The following is an 18,666-nucleotide window of genomic DNA, read 5'->3' on the forward strand; positions in this document are numbered from 1 at the left end:
TGTTCAGGATGGTCTGATGGTCTGACCTCATTATTGAACTCTGTATATAAAGGAAATGTCACACCCATAGGTTTAGCAGTGACCTGGGGTAAATTGAAGCTTAGAGCTTCATTCTGACTTGGAGGTGGAACATTTTCTTCAGAATGCAGAAATGGTTGAGCTTCAAACTCCATAGGGGATTCAGGAGGCTGAGCTAGGGGATTCTGCTGGACTGAAGATTCAGTCACCTCAGGGATGCCTGGAGCTTGAGGCACTGTCTCCTGCCGTATGGCAGAGCCACTGTCAGGGCTCTCTAGTACCGCAAACTGGGCCTCCTCTTGGGCTAGAGATTGTTTCTTTTCCCTAAGGCGTTCTGCAGTGCGAGTGATATTTAGGGCTTCTGGCTGGGTTGATGTTTCCCCCTCACTGGGGACCCTTGGAGTTCCGGGAATCTGCAGATAGGCAGGTTTGATGGTGACAGTAGCTGTATTTGAAAGATGGACTTCCTTTGGTATCGGTGACACTCTGTTTTCCTGATCACGCGCTCCAAGTTCCAGTCCTGACTCTAAAGGCTGAGCTTCCACCTCCTGAGGCACTGAAGATCCTCTCTCCTCGGAAGCCAATGTAGGCTGAACTAGGGTTTCTGGCAGGACTGAAGCAGTATCACCCTTTTCAGGGGTACTTGACAGCAAATCTGAGTCTGGAACTACCAGAGGTTTTGATTCCTCGGGAGATCCTAGAAGTGCAGCTGGGCTCTGTTGTGTGCTTGCTGAAAGTTCAGCTTCCAGGGTCTTAAAGGGAAGCTGTTCTAGCTCTTCAAAGGTTTCTGGATGCTGAGGCTGGGGTGAAAAGGATCCAGCCTTGTGACGGATCTGTGGATGTTTCTCTGAATCTCCCACCAAAGGTTGACTCCCCTCAGGATAAAAGATATCCATATCCATACTCGTCGGTGGTGGTAGACGACGAGGTCTCATAGATTTCCTGGGAGTTACAATACCTTCAGCAGGATGGTCACGGTGAACTGGATCCTTCCCCCGGTTCTCAGGGGAAAGAAGATAAGTGAGAAGTTCGGAAATAGTTCCACCTGCGAGCCTCCGATGTGCTGCCGGTTTGTCAGTGAAACCAAGGTGTGGAATAAAAAACTGGTGAGACCTAGAGGAATCTAAGTAATCCTCCTGCGTCGGTGGTGGTAGACGACGAGGTCTCATAGATTTCCTGGGAGTTACAATACCTTCAGCAGGATGGCCACGGTGAACTGGATCCTTCCCCCGGTTTTCGGGGGAAAGAATATACTTGAGAAGTTTGGAAATCTGGGGCCGAAGGGTAGGGGGTGATTCAGCGGCAGGATCAGGGGAAGGTGAAAGCCAGGGATTGGGGGGGCCTGGGGGGCTGGGGGCCAGGGGGACTGGGGGTAGGACTCTCCCCCGGAGAGGAGCGCCCTGTATATGGGTAGAGAAAAGAATTGTTAGTATTTTTATTGCCACATCCATGGCTAAGGAATTAAGGCAGATGGGCGCTGCCCGTGCATGCCCTTATCAACCACGCCCTTGGCAACCACAGGCCCTTGGCAACCGCAGAACCCACCCCTCACCACCTTTATGAGCCTTTAAGCGCCTTTATTGGATCTGGGCAAAGCAGGCTCCTCAAAGCCAGCAGGACCCAGGCTTTCCTTTTTCCCCCAAGGCACCAAACACATCCAATCAGGTCCTCTACCCCACCCCCCTTGCCTCCCCTCCCACTCTTGCCACCCAACAGGACTGGGACTGCCCACTCGTTTGGGCGGAGCCCCAAGGGTGGGGGAGGAGCAGCTTGTCCCCAGACAGGGAACACTGGTGAATTCAACAGCACTAATCCAGCTGTGGTGGTCTTGGTGCTTCCTCCTCACTACTGAAATCCAAGAGACATTCGTCCTCCCCTTGGCCATCCTGCTTCCAAGAAAGGCAGTTGACCTGCAAGAGGAGCACTACTTCGGGTGGGTGGGGGTTCACAAATGTTGTCATTTCCTTTAAGCTCTTAGTCTCTCTGATTATTTATCACTCTCCTAGACAGGGGATAGCATGGAATCAGGGACCCAAAATTTTCTGAAGCAGGGCTCTGGGGCCAGAAACAGTTGATTCTGGGAGACCATTCTTGAACGGAATGAACAGCCATATGCACTCCTTTACACCAGCCTGGGGGGAAATCCCCCTTTCTTGCATGGAACTCAACATAAATTCATGGAGAAAAAGGAGCAAGCTCCTTTCTAGAGGGCTGCCCTTCTAGCACTCGGAGGGAACACTTAGGATGTTCACGTCAGAAAGTGAAAAGGCTTTCTTGCAATACTGTAACTAGCACCCATTTTACTTGCTTCACAGTCCTTCTTCTCATCCATATCAGTTTTTATTATCTCACACTTCCAGAATATAAATTCCATGAGAAGGGGCTTCTTCCCGCTCTCTAGTTGAGTAGAGAGCCCCGAATGGAGTTGGTTCCAAGAGTAGCCTCATTTAGGGATGGATGTTCGTTTTCTGAATTCTTTGGCATTAGTACGAAATGTCTTCTCACCTTTCTTAGTAAGGTGGACATTGTTGTCTCTTTGGGGGCCACACCTGGAGGTGTTTGACGCTGTACCTGACAGTGCTCAGGAGGCCATGCAGTGGCAGGTATCAAACCCAGGTGTCCCTCATCACAGTCCATGCTCCAGCCTGATGAACTATGTCTCAGGCTCCTAAGCTAAGTCTTTTAAGACCCAATTGTAGGTGTTGGAAGTTTTCTTGGTGGGTTTGATTTAAACTATTTAAAAAAGTTCTTTGCAGGACTAGATCAATAGTTCAAAAGATTGAGCACATGCTTTGCACAAGAAAGATTTGAATTTGATCCCTACCATCACCTGGTCCCTCGAGCACTTCGACAAGTGATTATAACAAAGAGCCAGGCTGGGTAATTCCTGAGCGCTACCAAGTGTGAATCCCGCTACCTTACCCACAAATAAAATTTATTTTACAAAGGAAAAAAACAGATTTTCAACAAGAGGAACAGAATCACCTTTTCTCTCTTTATCTTCCCCTAACTCCCTAACTTTGGAAACAACTTTTCTGACTTTGAGCCATGTTAATTACATATATCCAACTCCAAATTTGTTCCCAATGATATTAAACACATTTTGCCGCCCCCCACCATCCCTAGAATACACACATAGTGTATTCATATGTTCTCCTGGAAATTAACAAGTTAATTCCTAATGTGGAATACTGTGCAACTGTTGAACAGAAAGGTTCTTTCATAAAATATTTCATACAAGATATATATGAGATGCTAAGCTCTAGGTATGAAATCATATTTGAAAAAAATGATAACTTTTCGAATGCTGTAACATAATTGTACTTAAGGCCCCAAATCCCTAGATCCTGTTTAAGAGGAGTTCAAAAAGGTATTTCTCTGACAGAACTCAGAGGGCACTCAGAACTCTCCACATTTCAAAGAAGGCTTTAGAACCAATGGCTAGGACTTCAGGGAAAATTCAGAAATTCCCTCAAATAAAGTTTGAGAGTTTCATATTTTTCTGGGGGTGCTAGAATTGCCTACACATGCTCAAAATTTCTAAAATCTGCTCATTATTTTGAATTACAGACATCCTGTATATGTCATCCTTGAGTTTTTCTCTTCACATACTTGAATTAAATCATGTAGTCCTTCGGTTCTGGCATCAGTGAGCTCCTCAAAAGGCCGATATTCCACAGCTACTTTACCACTTTCTGAAATAAAGTTAACAAGGATCAATTCAAACTTATTGGCTAAAATGTTCTTTCTATAAAGGTAGTGCACAGTGATAGTGGGTGTGTACTTCCTTTATACGTCCAATAATTTTATTTCTAAAGCATAAAATAAGAGCATTTTCCTTGTCAATGCAGACATTAAGTTTGGTTCCTTTTGCTTCTCTGTTCTGAGGCCATTCTCAAAGGTGCTTAGGGATTATACCCACTTAGTACTTGGAGTCATTCCTGGCAATGCAGTGCTGAGCTGGAACTGAAACCTGCTTCCTGCATGCCAAGAATGTGCTCAGCCTGTTGAGCTATCTCTCCAACCCACTCCTTCTTTCATTTCTTTTTATCTGGGGTTTGCAGATCCTACCCTCTGGTACTCAGCGACTGTTCCTGGCTCTGTGCTCCCTGATGGTACTAGAGGGGACCATATGCCGTGCCAGGGATATGCAAGGCTCTGGTACCATCTTCCTAATCCCCCATTGGTTCTTAAAAGTTATTATAGTTGATAGAAATTTTACCAGATGACCACAGAAGTCTCTTTTGCTAGAAAATTGCCCAGACTGCAAGGCTGAAGTCAACCCAGGAGCTACTCGTGTAATAAATAAGGTCTCTGACAACTGAAAATTCCTTTCTCTAAGACTGCAGGGCTATAAAGCAAGGAAAGCAATTCTGTTTGTGGACTCTCTACAGATTATTCACTTTCCTTTGGGCACAGCCGGAAATATCCATAGCACTAGAAAATTCCATAAGAGGAGAACATTTAAAAATCTTAAATAGTATGACCACTATTTGTTTTTGTTGGGGGCCACACCCAGCAGTGTTAAGTCTTCTCCTGACCGAAGTACTTGGGGGCTGCTCCTGGACGCTAATGTTGTGCCAGGAATCCAAACCTGGCCTTCCACATGCATAGCATGTGCACTAGGCCTCTTAGCTATCTTCCTGGCCGCAGCAGAATCACTGTGAAGGTTCACAACAAATAGTTGGTTGGTACATCGAATCACAAACTCTCAATATGTCAGTGCTGAAAACCAACCACGAACTGATTCCAGTTAATTTTCCTCTTCAGTAGGAAAATAGTAGCAATAATTAGAATATTTCGTCCTTTACTAAATTCTAGGTAAGTCTCTTTAAACATTTATTTATTTTATTTTTATTATGTAATGTTTCTTTTTCTTATTTTTTTGTTTTTGTGGGTCACACCCAACAATGCTCAGGATTTTCTCCTGGCTCTGCGCTTAGGAACCACTCCTGGCGGTGCTAGGTGACCATATGGGATACTGGGAATCGAACTCAGGTCAGCTGCATGCAAGGCAAACACCCCACCCAAGGTGCTATTGCTCCAGCCCCTTTCTTTCTTTCTCTTTTTAATGAATGACTGTGAGATAGAGTTACAGACTTACAAACGTTCGTGCTTATGTTTCGGTCATACAATGATTGAGTACCCATCCCTCCACCAGTGCCCATTCTCCACCACCAGTGTTCCCAGTATCCCTCCCACGACTCCCTCATTCCACCCACCCCCCACCCCCCACCCCCCATGGCAGGCCTATTCCCTTTCAACCTCTCTCTTCCTTTGGGGGTTGTGGTTTGCAATATAGGCATTAAGTGGCCATCATGTTCCGCCTGTAGTCTACCTGCAGCACACATCTCTTATTCCGAATGGGCCCTCCAAGCATCCCTTACTTGGTGGTCCCTTCTCTATCTGAGCTGCCTTTTCCCCCAGCATGTGAGGCTGGCTTCCAAGTCGTGGAGCAATCCTCCTGGTCCCTATCTCTACTATCCTTGGGTGTTAGTCATCCCATTCTGTTACTTTATATTCCGCAAATGAGTGCAGTTCTAGGTAAGTGTTAAGTATTTACTTTTACAATATAAGGTAAGCTAAATTAAAAAAGGGACTGGAGCAATAGCACAGCAGGGAGGGTGTTTGCCTTGCACACGGCTGACCTGGGTTCGATTGCCAGCATCCCATGTGGACCCCGAGCTCCGACAAGGATAATTTCTGAGTGCAGAGGCAGGAGTAACCCCTCAGCATCCCTGGGTGTGACCCAAAACGCAAATGAAAGAAAAGACAATTGCGGCTTAGAAATACCTTCACATATCTGTCTAGAGACCCACTGTTGCATTTTCTAAAGAGGCAGAGGGCCAGAGTACTATTACAATGGGTCGAACATTTGCTCTGCATGCAGACAACACAGGTTCAGTCCCTGGCACCCCATGTGGTTCCCCGAGTCCTACTAGAAGTGGTTCCTGAGCACATCGCCAGGAGGAAGCCCTAAGCATCAGCAGGTGCGGCCCAAAAACCAAGAAAAGAAAAAAGAAAAAAAATGGAGGACAGAGCTAGTACTTAAACAGAGGAGTCTGGAGTTTACAGCCACTATACTCTTCTGCTTTACTGACAAACAATTGAGAAAGAGGAATTGGATCAAATACTCTCTCCACAGTCTAAACTATTCTACGTTTATACATTGGGAGTAATATTTGCTGTAATTATTTTTCACAGATTCCACAAAGGACAAATTTGAGACTACTCTGTAAAGCATCTAAAAAACAAAGGAATAGGAAGTACTTATATTTCCATTATTTTCAATATAATTGACTTCTCAAAATCAATTTACTTGCTCGTCAAGTAAGAAAGCTGCAGTACTTCAAAGATAACCAACAAAGTCTTACCTAAACCACAATGAGCAGTTTCTGAAATGCATCTGACACGGTCTTTTGAATAGCAAACTTCTGAGTCGTCTTCCTTTTCATAAGGAAAGATAATGGTCCTACATCCAAACAAAACAAATAGATTTACTACGCCAATCTTTCTAATTGATTTTTATGAAGTCTAAAAACAGAACTGGGCCTGGAGCTCTAGTACAGAGGCTAGGGCGTTTGCCTTATATGCGGCTGACCCGAGTTCGAGCCCCCACACCTCATATGGTCCTCCCAGCACTGCCAGAACTAATTTCTGAATGCAGAACCAGGAATAACCCCTGAGCATCGCTGGGTATAACCCCAAAAATAAAAAAGTTAAAAAAAATAAAAATAAAAAAAAAACAAAAAGAGCACTACATCACGATCTTAATGAGTAAGGGAAGGCACCACACAAGGCTATGTCTTGAAGGCTCTGTGCTAAGTATATTCTGTCAGGGCTATTACCATACATTTTAGCTATCTGATCAATTCTGGACATTCGTAAACAGGTAAACTAGAAGGGAGAAATTAGTCAAGATCAGTGCACAAATCTCATACTGATTACGTATTTCAAATGGGCAAACCTACAGACTATTCTAGGAACTTGACATACCTCACACCACTAATATTCCAAGAGCAGCAAACCACAATTGATGGAGTTTAAGGTAGAAGGCTACGAATCAGAGGAAAATATATTTTTACAGGAGTGTGTATCATAGACACCCAAACACACACACACACACACCCACACAAACACACACACACAGCTCAACCATTAACAACATGTCAATAATCTCTTATTTAAGGGCTTAATGGTCCCTACGGCAAATAGAACAATCAATGGTCCCTGGGGGAAATAGAACAATCTTCACACACTTTCCTCTAAGGAAACTTTTGTGAAGCATTTTCAGCAGTTGATTCAGAACACACAATACAAAATAAATTGCTTCGGTTCTGCTTGGGGCAGGGGTTTGGGTTCGGGATGGAAACACACAAAATATGGTGGTAGCAAGGTGTAATGGTCGTGGGATTGGCGTTTGAATATTAAATTTAGTCAAATATTTTTATTTTTTATAAAAATAAAAAAATTACTTTATAATAATCACTGTATCATTGTCATCCTGTTGTTTGTCAATTTCCTCGAGTGGGCGCCAGTAACGTCTCTATTCCTCCCAGTCCTGAGATTTTAGCAGCTTCTTCCAATGATTGGAGCTCTTTTACGATCAGGGAAATGAGACTTGTTGTCATTACTATTTTGGGCATATCGAATACGCCACAGGGAGTTTCCCAGGCTCTGCCTGTGTGGGCGGGATACTCTCGGCAGCTTGCCAGGCTCTCCGAGACGCAAATATTTATATATTTCTCTCTATGATTTGTTGCCTACTGTCTGAACCCCATCAAACATGGTGTGGCAATTATGGAAAATGGGTAGGAAGTGTCTTATAATGTGAAAGTGGCCTGGCCTGGAGAGTGGCGGCGGTTGGGTAGTGGAGATCGGCCGCCGGGCAGGGTCCCTTGGGATGGGAAGGACCCTCACCCGCCCCTCTCTGGGGTGCCCTGAGTGAAAACGGTCTGGCATGGAGTCCTTTACTTTGCAAAAATTATAGTGTTCAAAGCAAGCCCGAGCCATCTGGATACCGCAGCTAGGAGTAACCGAATTGGATAACTGTGGTAATTCTAGAGGTAATACATGCAGATGGGCGCTGACCCCCTTCCCAGGGGATGCGCACATTTCTCAGATCAGCGCCAATCTGGTCAGCCTCCCCTTGGTTCTGGCCACGAGGCAGGTGCAAGGGGCTTTGGTGATGGTGACTAGATAACCTCAGACAGATGGCACGCCCGCACCCCCCACAGGGAGTGACAACCCATTCGAATGTCTGCCCTATCACCTATCAATTTCAGGAGCTTGAGAAAGGTTTGCTAGTACCAAGGATGAGCTGGTCTCATTAAGATTCACTTACCAGAGTCTGTTCCAGTTCTTTCACTAACAGTGCTGCCTTTAATTTAATACCCTAAGCCTAAATGCCACAGATTCTGGGGGGAAAAACATTTTTATTTGGGTATTTCATTGTCAAAATGAAGATTTCGCTGGGATAACAGACAATTACACATGATCTGTATTTGAAAAATTACTTTGTAACAAAGAAGACTGTTACCCCCAAATAGGAGAAGCACTATTCCCATCCCTATACCCCTAAGGTTCTTGGTAAGCAGACAGCTCTAAAATTGTGAAGGGTTCCCAGGTCCTTCCCCCCACCAAAAAGAAAAGGTTCTGTTGGTTACTACCTAAGATTTAAACAAGTATTATTAAAAGCATCGGCCCATGTCTTTAGCAGCTTACTTAGCAAGGAGAGGGCAGTTTGTGATGTATCTGAAAATATGATGAGAGAGAGAGAGAGAAAGAGAGAGAGAGACAGAGAGAGAGGGAGAGAGAGAATGAATTCTTACCCACACCCCCATTCCAGTCCCCACAGAGACCTTCCAGTTTATCCAAAGTCTCCTCGGCTCTGCCAACTCCAGGGCTCTTGCCAAAGGACGACAAAACCACCTCTAAAGCACAGAAGATCTTCACGCTTTGCTTCTGAAGTGGTGCCACAATATCTTCATTTTCCCTTTCTTCAAGTTCAGAAAGATCCTGAAGCTGTTAAGAGTTCAGATTGAAGGTCCTTCTGAACATCTCAATGTAGATTTTAAAATGTTTAAATAGATGCCACTCAATGCCTCTTTCGCAAACCACAGCACCCAAAAGGAGAGAGTGAACTAAGGGAAATGCCCTGCCACAGAGGCAGGGTGGGATGGGGAGGATGGGGGGGTGGGAGGGATAGGTATTCGATCATTGTATAACTGAAACCCAAGCACAAATATTTGTAAATCTACAAATGTACCTCATGGTGTTTCACTATAAAATTCTAAAAAACAAAAACATATTTCTGGAAAAAAAAGTTTAATTAGAAATAAAAACGAAACTCCAGCAATCCTTGCCAACCGTTGAAGTAACCTGTGACTTCAACATTAAACAAAACTTCCCAGCCATGAACATACAGAGCACACAAGACTTGTAGAATATGGACACCACCGTCAACTCACTGAGACCTTATTGATTCTGGGGTGTGACCGGTGGTCCAACACTTTCACTTAGACGACTCTCATCTATCTGGTCTGTAGGTTCTCTGAGCCCGCTGGGGTAACACCCCACACAGCTGGGAGTCGTGCAATACTCAGGAGAAAACCCAGGGCCTTGAACACGGTGGGCACAAGTTCCGCACTTGAACTCTCTCCCCGCTTCCTACCTTGACAATCCTTTTAGACCATCCATTGAAACCAAAATATTAGTTTGCCAGTTCCTGGCACTGGGAGCTGTTTAGGGCAAGTGTAGAACGTCGAACTGCTTTATGTCTGCTGAGACGAACCTAAAGACATAAGAGAGGTACTCGAGGTTAGGAACGACTTCCCACAGAGATCTAATTTAGCCCACCCAAGACTTCTCAGTACAAGTTTCAAAAAGTGGCCGTGAAGAGCAAATCAAACAAACTTTGCTGGTTGCTGTAGTTTCAGAGCCATACTCAGCAGTAATCAGTTACTCCTAGCTCTGTGCTCCGAGATCACTCCAGGTGGTGGTTGGGGGAATCATGTGCGGCTGGGGATAGAACCAGGTTGGCAGCAAGCAAGGTCAGCCCATTAACTCCTGGCCTATTTCTTTGGTCCTTAAACAGTTTAGGCATTAAGTTCATAGGAAGCACTAATACGTATTATTCTCAAGCCGTGATACTTTTCTGCATTATTTCCAAAATCTCTGATTAATCTGAGCGTGTCCCTGACTTCTGGTGGCAAGTGAAACTATAAGCTGTAAGATCTGCAAGATTGTAGATAAGCAAAAGAAGTAAATTGCTTCAGTGATTCTATCTAGAAGCTCTTGCCTGTAACTATAACCTGAAAGATAGATAAGATAGACCTGCCACCAAAGCAAGACCTCATCTACAGCACTCCTCTCTCGAAATTATTAGCCTTGCTAGAAGAGACTATAGTTTCGTTTATTTTTTGTTATACCATTTTATAAGCAACGATCACCTGCATTTCTCGAGAAATGGTCTCGTTCCTGACGTTCCATTCACTCTCAATGGGATGAATATCTCCGAATGCAACAGTTATGTGTACCTAGGTCGACAAGTCAACATGACGAATGACCTGGCACCTGACTTGCGCAGGAGAAAGAGAGTGGCTTGGAACGCCTTCAAGAATGTTGAAGAAATAGCTAAGAGGACAAAGAACCTCTGGCTCCGGGCACATCTCTTCGATTCCACTGTTCTTCCTGCATTATCATATGCCTCAGAGACCTGGGCCCTACACAAACATGATGAGAACGCTATTCGAGTCTCCCAAAGAGGAATCCAAAGAGCTATGCTTGAGTATCATGCTTCAGTCAAATGAGAGAAAAGAATCCGAAGTTTCCACCTTCTTCAACGGTCAAGAATCAGGGATGCTGTCTCATTTGCCAAGGCGTCGAAAATCAGATGGGCTGGACACGTAATGAAATTTGGAGATGACTGCTGGACTAGAGCCATTACGGACTGGATTCCACGGGACATCAAAAGATCATGTGTCCGTCCACTTATGAGATGATCAGACTTCTTTATCAAGACCCTGAATGATCGATTTGAGGCTCTTCGTGTTCCTAGAATGAGCAGATGCCATTGGGCTACAATAGCACGCGATAGGGATGAATGGAGACATTGCTGGCGCCCGCTCGAGCGAATCAATGAATAACGGGACATCAAGTGACCAAGTGATCAAGATCATCTGCATAAGAGATTCTTTATAAAATACAAAATACCTGTATTCTAACTTCACTAAATACATTACTGTGGACTTCTTATATCATTAGTTCTTAAATGACAATTTTAACTTTCAGCCAATATGTACTATATGAACTTATTAATAAAAAATTCAAATGCAAGGGTGGAGAGATAGTCCAATGGGCAAGGCATTTTTGCATTGCATGTGGCCAATCTGGATATGACCCCCAGTACCCCATGTGGTGCCCCCCACGCCTACTAGGAGTGATCCCTGAGTGCAGAGTCAGAAGAAAGCCTTGAGCATTGGAAAAAATAAAAGAAAAACTATTCAAACACAAATAAAAGCAGAGCAATACTAATTATTGATTTGTTTCATGTGCCTATCACTATAACCAGTTTATAAGCACCTTGAGTGCTCAAAGAATCCATATTGTATCCTTTCCTCATTCTCTGAAGCAAGAAAAGTTTGTTACTCACAAAGGCTTGATAGTTTGTTGGTTGAGAGAATAAATCAAGGAATGAGAAAAAAGAACAAAATTAGTTTCCCCAACCTAAAGCTGCCTGAGGAGAGGGAGCAATGAAGACTGATCTTTGAATGCTTACACCACAGACTGGCCTGGACCTGTAGTGACTGCAGTTTTGTCAATTTAGGAAGCTTCAGAAGGGTTCTGAGACCCTGGAGAGGAGTTACCTTAATTTTGTAACAGTTTTTTTTTATTCATTTTTTTGCTGGTAACTATGAAGAAATTCTCTGATGACTTGAGTCTTTCCTTCATTTTACATTAAGATCCCCTTTACTTTTCTGTACTTATAGGAGGCCAAAGATAGACAAGAACTATGGGTGCTCTCCAAGTTATAAAAGAACCTCTCATAGAAATGGAAAACTTTCAGAGAGAAGGTGGTAATCCCAGCCTGTGCATGAGAAGATCAAACGAGAGTACCACCTTCACAACTACATACTGATTTACAGAATGTTGCCATTATCACTATACTGGTAATGAATCTTATGCTATAAAAATCTCAACACCATATTTATGAAACTCGCCTTCCTCCTGGGGTGCCCTCACTCATGCAAGGTCTATGCTCTGCCACTGAGTCACATCCCTGTTCCTACGAAATGGTCTTAATAGCCAATGAGAGAAAGGGGTGGGAGGAGTACCACTCATCAATTACAATGGATATAGCACTGTAGCACTGTCCTCAATTGTCCATAGATTTGCTCGAGTGGGCACCAGTAACGTTTCACAACAAATTGTGAGATTCTATTACTGTTTTTGGCATATCGAATACGTCATGGGTAGTTAGCCAGGCTTGGAAGTGGGAGCGAGATACTTTCGGTAGCTTTCGGTAGCTTGTAAAGCAAACGCTCTACCCGCTGTGCTATTGCTCCAGCCCAAAATGGATATAAGTGTATTTATTTATTTTGGGGTTTGGGGCCACACCTGGCAATGCCCAGGCTTCATCCTGGCTCTGCACTCAAGAATCACTCCTGGTAGGTCTTAGGAGACCTTACCGGATGCCAGGGATCCAACCAGTGTTAGCAAGTGGAAGCCAAGAGCTTTCCCCCTCTCTACTATCACTGTCCTCCCGTTGTCCATCGATTTGCTGGAGCAGGTCCAGTAACGTCTCCATTTTGAGACTTGTTGTTACTGTGTTTGGCATATCGAATACATCACAGATAGCTTGCCAGGCTCTACTGTGCGGGCGAGATACTCTCGGTAGCTTGCCGGGCTCTCCGAGAGGGGCGGAGGAATTTAACTCGGGTCGGCCATGTTGGCTGCGTGCAAGGCAAATGCCCTACTGCTGTGCTATCGCTCCAGCTTTCCAATTGCTATGGCCAAAAACGTTTTCAAATCCAGCTGTAATATGACCGTGAGATGGCCAGAGTTTAGCTGCACCTTACTGTCTGCAAAGCAAATAAGGTCCATGAGACCTTGATTTCATTCCTAGGGGTTGGAGTAGGGGCTGAAGCAGGTGTTGGGTCTGCAGAGGAGCAGAAGAGTCTGTGGTCACACGAAGGGGTGTTCTCATGTCTGATCAAGTCGCAGGCAAGGACAAAAGGACGGGGAGTGAGAATGACCACAAGAGAAGCCACTTCAGGGAGCCAATCAGAGGAGGCTTAGAATTATCATGTGAAAGGCTTGGAAACCATAATTCTCATTCATATATTCAGAGGTATGGGAGGGGATGGGGGGTCTGCACGGGAAAACAGCAGAGCGGGGGACCCCCTGGTTCTACCCCCATCCCCTCCACACCCAACCCTGCTCCACCAAAACTGAACCGAACCACAGAAGAATGGAAATGGGCCAGACAAATGAATGGGACTAAACTGAGGCCTAAGTGACATGGAATTCAGGAGCTGGAGACGGCGGAGCCTCGGGAGCACCCAAAGGGAAGAAAGTTTTCAGTGGGAACTGGGAACTCAGGGTGGGCACCGGGAACAGTGGGCGGAAGACAGAGCGATGATGCTGGCCGCGAGTCCCTCCAGGCAGCAGAACTGTCAAGCACACATTGGACCCCCTCAAAGCCCAGTGGAGGCTGGGAACTGGGCTCTGACCCTTCCAGCTAGTCTCTTTCTGCAACCAGCCTCAGAGTTTCTGCAGAAGACAGCCTGTGGGGACGGGCCGTGTGCTGCTTGGATACTGGTAGACACTGCAAGGCAGTGGGAAGCTGGTGGGGGGGGGGTATATGGCAGTGTAAGGTGCCCCAGCCCAGCACTGCTTCCCACGGCCCCGATCCCAGCCAAGCGCCAACCCATCTTCAGCGGAGAGGACTGGAAGAGCAGGTGCAGTTCGCAGGCCCATTGGGCTAAGTGGGCGGTGCGCGCAAATACAACGTGACCATGGCCTAGAACCGCGGATGGGGCGGCAGCAGCGCTGGGGAAGACCCGCACGGCATTCAGAAGGCGAAGCGGGGATGGCTGAGGACAGAGAATGTTGCAGGGACGCCGCGGTCACCCACCGCACACAACTAGAATTTCCTCCATCTAGAATATTTCTCTATACCCTCAAACCCAATACAGTAATACACACTTCTCTAATACTGCATACTGTTTTTCTTCTATAGTCTAAACGGAAAGTTTTTATCTGTAGATCTGAGGTTGCATGAAGGTTGGTGTGGGGAGGGTGGAGAATTGGGAAAGGTCCTTGGGACATCAGTCAAGGGAATTAGTCTCTGGTGTTACGTGTGGTACTGCAAACAAAGATGTATGCACAAAATCAATGATTTAAGATAATGTAAATCCTGGTATCACAATAAAATTGACATAGTTAAAGATTTTTAATAAGAAAGCACTGAAACAAGCTATATTTAGCATCACAATAATTTTGCATACCAAAGTAATATCTGATTTCATATTAATTCTTGAAATTCTCTAGAAACGATAATATTTTTATCTAAAATATGCCTTTTCACACTTAGGACCTCACACATGTACCTCTTCGTATTTGCATTACTGATAAGAACTTTGTAACATTTTACTAATCACCATTTACATGGTACATGGTAAAAAATCAAGTAATCATTTTTTAAAAATATTCCACAAAACTCTGAAAATCTTAACATGGCACTTTCAGAAATTTAAACTGCAGCTTAAAAATATCAACTGCGCTCAAACACATTTTCACATTTTCAGCATTTTAAATAGCACAGCGGGTAGGGCGTTCGCCTTACAAGCGGCCAACATGGCTGACCCGAGTTCGATTCCTCCGCCCCTCTCGGAGAGCCCGGCAAGCTACCGAGAGTATTCGATATGCCAGACACAGTAACAACAAAGTCTCCAATGGAGACGTTACTGGGCCCGCTCGAGCAAATCGACGATCAACGGGAGGGCCTTTACCTTTACCTTTACCTAAAAGATCCTACAGACAACAGGAAGCAAAATGAAAAAAAATCATCGTGAGCTGCACACAGTAATGAAGTTGAATGACTGGAGAGATTGCTCAATGGGCTGACCACATGCTCTGCATGCAGGAGGCCCATGTTTAATGCCCATCACCACCAAGTTCCCATCATCCAAAGAAGTCACGCTGAGCACCAAGACGGGGGCACCAACAGATGTGGTCCCGAAACAAACAAACAAAATATACATACCCTATTCCCAAATCAGTATTTCTACAAGACAAGCAATATTTAAGCACATTATCAAGGCAAAAAGAGCCAACAGACTATACTTATCCAACTCAAACCCGTATTCATTCAGAATCAAAAATTAAAATGAAAAAATGACCTCTACTCCAAACCAGAAAAAAAAAAACTCTTCAAAACAACTTTGCAGTAAAGCAGTATACATATCAACAAGGTATTCATGAAGGCTACTTTCAATGGAAACCATCATTTCCTTTATATTCTTTACTTTTAGAAGTTTACTGCAAAGAGACAAAAGTATATGGAAGCTGGAAGTTTACAAAGGAACTTTCTTTGTTCTATTCAAGGAAAATATAAAGAACCAGTAAAAGTAAAATTCACTTTCCAGAAAATGTTTCTAGTCATTGTAAATAATAGTAAATCCACAATTCTTTAAGAGACTCTTTTCTTAAAGAATGCCCAAACTGCAATACATACAACATTCAAAGTTATAGAGATATTCAGATCGCCATTTTCCTTACCATTGTTAAAAAAAACAACAAGGAAAATTTAAGCCTCCAATTTTGATAGATTATATTATGGTCTATATAACAGCATAACCTGTTGGAAGAACTTTTATATCCAACAAACAAACATAGGCTATGACTCAAAGTAAAATCACAACATAGAGCAAGAACTTTACTTTGCATTTGTTAGTATAATAGGGTACAAATTCACATGCTTGCAAAAGTGGAGATGAAACAACAATCAGCAAACTTGTAGGTCACCAGGAAGCTGAAGGTTTGGGAAACAGAGAAGCTATTTCCACTTTAATCTTGTCCCTTGAGTAGTGGCATAGGAGAAGACTCAAGAACAAAAAATGAGAGCAACCAAGGATAATTTACTAAAATTCACCTTAAAAAAAGACTGAATCTGGGGCTGGAGCGATAGCACAGCGGGTAGGGCATTTGCCTTGCACGCGGCTGACCCAGGTTCGATTCCCAGCATCCCAGATGGTCCCCTGAGTACCGCCATGGGTAATTCCTGAGTGCAGAGCCAGGAGTAAACCCTGTGCATCGCTGGGTGTGACCCAAAAAGTCAAAACCAAAAAAAAAAAAAGATTGAATCTGCCATCTTGGATCTCTGCACCTGGTGTAACTCCCATAGTACAGTCTTTGGCATAAGTTAAATAACATATTCCCCATTCAGATGCCATGTAATTTTGAATTGATAGGCCATACAAATACAAACTAACTGTGGCTAGTCAGTAACTTGTAGCTAAATATCAGATAAGCATTAACATAGAACTCTGAAAGGGAAGGGGAAAAAACACGATAAAAAGAACGGAATTTTAAACTATCACACAGTATTTAATCACCTTTATGGGGAAAAAGTGATTAGGGAAAAAAAGTGAATAGAAAATAGAAAAGACAGGAGTATTTTGAAATGTTTACTAATTACCATAAATATATTTGTAATTGAGGTAACTGCTATAACTTCAAGCCCCATTCGTATCCTTTTTTGTTTTTCACAGTAAGCGTTCCAGGTATCTTCGTTAAACCCATAATTAAATAATCAGAAAGGTCAGCGCCTAAAAAGAAGACACAACTTTTGTATGCAAGTATTTCAATCCTATTTTCATGCAGCAAATAAAATATAAAAATGTAAATGATAAGTTCTATAAGTATAAATACTTCTTCAAATTTTACTAGTTCTTCCGATTATTACTCTAGCACCACAAAACTATGTTTTTAATGAAATTTCCTTTATAAATGGCATTATAAGAAAATACTATGCTATGCAAGACTAATATAATGCTAAGCTACTGTTACAATTTAGCAACACAGGTCATTACTGCTAATTATGCTTAGGACATTTATAATGACATTTACAAAAATCCTATGAATACTATTGATACTGAAAGTTAGATATTTTTCTAATGACTGTAATATGAAACATCTTTTAAAAATCTGCAATCCAGAGAGATAAGTCAAAGAGCTAGAATGAATGCTTTGAATATAGATGCCCAGGTTTGATCACAAGCACACAAGGTAACCAGTCATTGCCAGCAGACCTCAAGCACCATCAGGTGTTCCCAAGAAAAATCCAGTCCTCTTCTGCTGGGGAAACAGCTCGAGTATTAGAGCACATGCTCAGTGGCCTGGAGCACACGCCCTGGTACCACAATGTTCATCCCAGAAGACTGAGCATCACACACACTGAGTGCCCCAGGACCTTGAGGGTCACTGAGGCTGGTCCCAGGGAGGGGTATGGAGTCATTTATCATCTTACCAGGTTCACACCATGGTTTATCTTCAAAAGAATCCAAATCTACCTCCAAGAGTGGAACTCCATTAATACTTCTAGGTGCATCGAGCTCTACCCCTTTGACTTTTGTTCCTTTTTTAACAAATACAAAATAGAGAAAGAATGGCATGAGCAAGATACTGAGAGAAAAACAGAAAACACCATTTTACTAGTGATAGCTCTCAATAAAACAAAGGCTTCAATGAGAACATTAGAGTCAGGCATACTATAGGAATAAGCACGTTATCAATAACAGTAAGTTTAAACTTTAGGGAAGAAACTCTAAGATAAAGTGTATGGATTAGGAACTTGTTAACGCATTCAAATAAATTCCTGTACCAATATGTACCAATAACTTCCAGGTGTTAAATCCCTTTTTATATGCTGCGAACTATAACAGGTCTTACAGGGTTGTACAAACAAGTTAAAATCAAAAGAGGGAAAGAAACCTCGTGACCCACAAACTCTACAAATACGTATTCTCTTACAAAGCCTTTCACAGAGAAAAGTTTCCCCATCCTTGAGACACAAGTTTAAACGACTCTCTTGAATTGAACTGAAGCACTCTTCAGATCACCTGTGATAGCTACTATAGTCTGTACGTTATTCAGGCATAGTCATTACTTTCCTACTGATGCACTGGCAAATACAAATTTTACCTGTAGTTCCATAAACTCTTCCTCCTGTCTTGATATTAAGATTCACTGGTGCTTTTCCGTAACTCCTAAGAACAACAAAAATTATTCTGATAATCCTGAACTAAACAAAAATAGCAATATACTCCATGTATACAAGTTATACATATATAGACTGACATTGACTAACATGTTTTAAAAAAGTGGGTGTGGGGGAGGGTTCCGAAGTGCTGATTAGGGGACCTAAGGGCCCCTTCCTGCCATTACTGTGGTCGGCAGTTCAATGCCTGGGTCTGAGAATGCAATGTTCTTCAAGCACTGCAGTACCAAGGATTATCTAGAGTACCCCAGTTGTGCTCAGAGACCTTCAGAGCCAATTCAGCAATGCTCGGGGGACCAGGTGGTGTTGGGGATCAAACTAAACTGGTTACAGGCAAATCAAGTGACTTAACTCGCTGTACTATT

At 43.4% G+C, this 18,666-nt stretch overlaps 1 protein-coding gene across 6 annotated transcripts in view; it reads right to left on the bottom strand.

Annotated features, from left to right (window-relative positions):
• The window catches only part of LOC130032669 (leucine-rich repeat-containing protein 37A3-like), a 73,280-nt gene that overhangs the window by 48,467 nt on the left and 6,147 nt on the right, over positions 1-18,666 (bottom strand). For 4 of the 6 annotated variants that reach the window (XR_008793889.1, XM_056124229.1, XM_056124479.1 and 1 more), the window contains 5 exons: positions 18,226-18,290; positions 17,552-17,659; positions 16,721-16,850; positions 6,393-6,490; positions 3,631-3,713 (listed from right to left, as the gene is read on the bottom strand). The gene's annotated coding sequence lies outside the window, so the exon portion shown is untranslated. Of the gene's footprint in view, positions 1-3,630; positions 3,714-6,392; positions 6,491-8,849; positions 8,965-16,720; positions 16,851-17,551; positions 17,660-18,225; positions 18,291-18,666 lie in introns of those variants that run through there. The other 2 variants (XM_056124399.1, XM_056124562.1) reach the window with 2 other exon arrangements.

The sequence above is a fragment of the Sorex fumeus genome, unplaced genomic scaffold (genome assembly GCF_029834395.1).
Source record: "Sorex fumeus unplaced genomic scaffold, SorFum_2.1 ptg000001l, whole genome shotgun sequence".
In the NCBI taxonomy this organism is placed as follows: domain Eukaryota; kingdom Metazoa; phylum Chordata; class Mammalia; order Eulipotyphla; family Soricidae; genus Sorex; species Sorex fumeus.